The 5,000-nt window shown below is 47.8% G+C and overlaps 1 protein-coding gene across 1 annotated transcript in view; it reads left to right on the top strand.

Annotated features, from left to right (window-relative positions):
- LOC125456615 (probable voltage-dependent R-type calcium channel subunit alpha-1E) overlaps window positions 1–5,000 on the top strand; it is a 714,016-nt gene that overhangs the window by 526,201 nt on the left and 182,815 nt on the right. The gene's annotated exons all lie outside the window — the stretch shown is intronic.

Here is a 5,000-nt window from a genome sequence, read left to right as displayed (position 1 = left end):
GAGAGAAAGAGCAAAGTGTGTCTGTGGGGTTGTGGGAGAGTGTGTGTATTTTGGGGAGAGAGTGTGTGTTTGTGTGTGTGTGTGGGGGGGTGGGGCATGGTGGTGCAGGGGCGAAATGTGTATGTCAGGGGTGGATGAGTGTGTATGTGTGTAGGGGAGTGAAGGAGAGAGAGAGTGTGTGTGTGTGTGTGTGTGTGTGTGTGTGTGTGTGTGTGTGTGTGTGTGTGGCGGGGGTGGAGAGTGTGAGCATGTGGGGGGGAAGAGTGATTGTGTGGGGAGGTGGTGGAGAGTGTGAATGTGTTGGGGGAGAGATAGTGTGTGTGTGAGAGGAGGAGAGTGTCTGCGTGTGTGGGGGAAATTGTGTGTGTTTTTGGGGGAGATAGAGAGTATGTGTGTGGGAGGGAATTGAGAGTTCTGGATGTGAGTTTGCTCACTGAGCTGGAAGGTTAGTTTTCAGACGTTTTGTTACCATTCTAGGTAACATCATCAGTGAGCCTCCGATGAAGCGCTGGTGTTATGTCCCGCTTTCTATTTATCTGGTTAGGTTTCCTTGGGTTGGTGATGTCATTTCCTGTTCTTTTTCTCAGGGGATGGTAGATTGGCTCTAAGTCAATGTGTTTGTTGATGGAATTCCGGTTGGAATTCCGGCCCGAAGATGGGAAACCAATGCCATCCGACAGAGTGCCACCCGCGAACAGCTGTACTTCCTGCATGAATGCCTAAGGAAACAGGTACTACCCAAATGTCTCAAATACAAACCTCCCCTTAACACCCCACTAGCCAAAAGAATAGCTGAGCAAAACGGCCGCAGAATGCTTAGAGAAATGATCAGTGACGCCCACAACAGACTCCGTAAATACAACTGGGAAATTTCGCGCCAAAAAACTTTACTCATTAACGCGACAGACCATGAATGGACAGACACAGTACAACGAGCCATAGACAAAAAACAAAAAAAACTAGACCTGCAGAATAAACTAGACAAACTCACACAAAATAACAACACAGACAGCACAGAAGCATGGATAAAAAACTTATCTGACCGACCATTAACAGACACTGAAAAAGCCGTCTTAGTAAGAGGATTAAATTACAACTTCCAGGATGCGGACAAGAAAGATTTCTTAGCAGCGTTAGAAGCAACACTGAAAGACAACAAACTCTCAGAAGAAACCCAGCAAACCACCAGACAGACAGTCGCACCAACATTAAGCAGGTAAAAGGAAGAAAACACACTCAATACACATGAAAGGAAAGCCCTAAAAGGACTCAAAAAAGATAAAAACATCGTTATCCTGCCTGCAGACAAAGGACGCTTGACAGTCATCTTAAACCGAACCGACTACATTGAGAAAGCGAACGCACTGCTCGCAGATACCGACACTTACCAACAGGTGGCGATAGACCCAACCCCACAACTAGAGAACCGAATCACAGCCTTACTCAAAAAACTTCAAAAATGTGGAGAATTAAACAAGAGAGACTTCCAAAAAATGAAACCAGATGGATCCAACACACCACGCTTCTACGGATTACCAAAAATTCACAAACCAGAAACCCCCCTCAGGCCCATAGTGTCGCTACCTGGAACACCAACCTACAGATTAGCCAAGGAACTACACCAAAGACTAAAACACCTAGTAGAAGACTCCCACCACTCCATTCGCTCCACCCAAGAATTCCTGAACACCATCAAAGACACCAAGATAGAAGAGGATGAAATAATGGTCTCCTTTGACGTAACAGCCCTGTTCACATCCATCAATATCAACCTGGCCAAAGAAACACTGACTACACTATTAGAAGAACAGAAGACACATACACCAGACACCACCAACCTCATCAGCAAGGACAACATCATCAAGCTAGTGGACCTATGCCTCACCACCCACTTCACTTTCAATAACAAAACCTACAGACAAACCAACGGTACACCCATGGGATCTCCGATATCAGGGTTCTTAGCAGAGGCAGTAATGCAGAGACTCGAACAAACAGCTCTGCCAATCATCCAACCCAAACTTTGGGTCTGCTATGTGGATGACACCTTTGTCATCACTAAACAAAACAAATTAGAGGAAACATTCAAGGCCATCAATAATACCCTTACTGGCATAATATTCACAAGAGAGAAGGAAAACAACAACAAACTGCCATTCCTAGATGTCACAGTAGAGCGAACAGCCAATGGGGAACTTCAAACCAGCGTCTACAGGAAAACAACACATACGGACCAAATACTGAACTACAGGAGCAACCATCCCAACACCCACAAACGAAGCTGCATTAGAACATTATTCCAATGAGCCACCACACACTGCAGCACAAAGGAACTACGCAGAGCAGAGGAAAATCACCTATACAGCGTATTCAAAAAGAACGGGTACCCTATGAACACAATCCGCTGATTTCTCAGCAACAAACCCAAACAAACAGACAAAACGGGCTCAGAAACCATAAACACTCTCCCCTACATCAAAGACATTTCCGAAATGACTGCCAGACTACTCGGACGCCTTGGCATCAGGGTAGCCCACAAACCCACCAACACACTAAAACAGCAGCTAATGAACTTAAAAGACCCTATACAGACAACAAATAAAATGAACGTCATCTACAAAATACCTTGCAAGAACTGTGACAAACACTACATTGGACAAACTGGCAGGAAGCTAGCCACCAGGATACATGAACATCAACTAGCCACAAAACGACATGACCCACTATCACTCGTATCCTTACATACAGATAAGGAAGGACGCCACTTTGATTGGGTCAACACATCCATCCTAGGACAAGCCAAACAGAGACATGCACGAGAATTCCTAGAAGCATGGCATTCCAACCAGAATTCCATCAACAAACACATTGACTTGGAGCCAATCTACCATCCCCTGAGAAAAAGAACAGGAAATGACATCACCAACCCAAGGAAACCTAACCAGATAAATAGAAAGCGGGACATAACACCAGCGCTTCGTCGGAGGCTCACTGATGATGTTACCTAGAATGGTGACGAAACGTCTGAAAACTAACCTTGCAGCTCAGCGAGCAAACTCACATCCAGAACCTCAAACTGAGCTACAAATCTTCTCAAAACTCGGAATTGAGATTGTGTGTGGGAGGGTGATGGCAAGTGTGTGTGTGTGTGTGTGTGTGTGTGTGTGTGTGTGTGTGTGTGTGTGTGTGTGTTTGTTTATGGTGGAATGGAGAGTGTGTGTGTGGGGAAATGTAGAGGGTGTATGTGTGTTGTGGGGGGGAGAGTGTGAATGTATTTTTGGGGAGATTGTGTTTGTGTGGGGAATGGAGAGTGTGTGTGTGTGTGTGTGTGTGTGTGTGTGTGTGTGTGTGTGTGTGTGTGTGTGTGTGTGTGTAGTGTTGGGGAGAGAGTGTGTGTGTCTTGTGTGAGAGAGAGCGTGTGTAGTGTGGTTGAGAGTGAGTGTGTGGTTTGTGTGTGGTGCGGGGACACAGTGTGTGTGTGTCTGGTGGGAGAGAGTGTGTGTGTGCTATGGGTGAGAGTGAGTGCGGTGTTTATGTGTGTGTGTGTGTGTGTGTGTGTGTGTGTGTGTGTGTGTGTCGAGGGAGTCAGAGTGTGTGTGTGTAGGGGAGACAGTGTGTGTGTTAATGGGGTAGAGTGAGTGTGTGCGGGCAGAGAGTGTGTGTGGGAAAATGAAAAATGTATATGTGCGGGTAGGTGGGAGAGTGAGAGTGTGTGTGTGTGTGTGTGTGTGTGTGTGTGTGTGTGTGTGTTGCAGGGGAGTCTGTGTGTGTGGGAGAGAGAGAGCGTGTGTGTTTGTGTGTGTGTGGGGGTGTGGGGCGCGGTGGTGCAGGGGCAAAGTGTGTGTGTGTGTCGGGGTGGATGAGTGTGTATGTGTGTAGGGGAGCGAAGGAGAGAGAGAGTGTGTGTCTGTGTGTGTGCGCGTGTGTAAGTGTGGTGGGGGTGTAGAGTGTGAGCGTGCTGGGGGGAAGAGTGATTGTGTGGGGAGGTGGTGGAGAGTGTGAATGTGTTCGGGAGGAGAGAGTGTGTGTGTGAGAGGGGGAGAGTGTCTGCGTGTGTCGGGGAGAGTGTGTGTGTATTTGGGTGAGATAGAGAGTGTGTGTGTGGGAGGGAATTGAGAGTGTGTGTGGGAGGGTGATGGAAAGTGTGTGTGTGTGTGTGCATACGTGTGTGCATTTGTGTGTGTGCGTGTGTGTGTGTGTGTTTGTGTGAGAGAGAGAGTGTGTGTATGTGTGTGTATGCGAGTGTGTGTGTGTGTGGTGTGGGTGAGTGAGTGAGTGTGTGTGTTGGGGAGAGTGTGTGTGTTGAAGAGTGTATGTGTGTGTGTGGATGAGAGTGTGTGTGGGTGAGAGAGTGTTTGTGGGTGAATCGAGAGTCTGTGTGTGGGGTGAGACAAAAAGTATATGTGCGTGTGTGTGTGTTTGTTTATGGGGGAATGGAGAGTGTGTGTGGGGGAATGCAGAAGGTGAGTGTGTGTGTCGCGGGGTGAAGAGTGTGAATGTGTTGGGGGGAGAATGTATGTGTTGGAGGGTGGAATGGAGAGTATGTTTGTGTGTGTCCAGGAGGAGAGAGAGAGTGTGTGTGTGTGTGTGTGTGTGTGTGTGTGTGTGTGTGTGTGGAAAGTGTGGTGTATAGGGTTGTGGAAGAGTGTGTGTATGTGGGGCAGAGAGTGTGTGTGTGTGGGGAGAATGTGTGTTGGGGATGGAGAGTGTGTTTGTTACAGGGGGAGTGTGTGTGTATGGGGTGATGGAGAGGATGTGTATGTGTGTGACGTGTTGGAGAGTGTGTGTATGTGGGGGAGAGAGAGAGTGATTGTGTGTGTGTGTGTGTGTGTGTGTGTGTGTGCGTGCGTGTGTGTGTGTGTGTGTGTGTGATGGTGTGTATGTGTCTGTGTGCGGGAGGAACGTGTGTGCGTGTGGGGTTGTGGGAGAGTGTGTGTATGTCGGGGAGAGAGTGTGTGTGGGGAGAATGTGTGTTGGGGATGGAGAGTATGTTTGTTGGG

The sequence above is a fragment of the Stegostoma tigrinum genome, chromosome 8 (genome assembly GCF_030684315.1).
Source record: "Stegostoma tigrinum isolate sSteTig4 chromosome 8, sSteTig4.hap1, whole genome shotgun sequence".
Lineage (NCBI taxonomy): Eukaryota > Metazoa > Chordata > Chondrichthyes > Orectolobiformes > Stegostomatidae > Stegostoma > Stegostoma tigrinum.
This window is presented reverse-complemented; position numbering and strand designations above follow the sequence as displayed.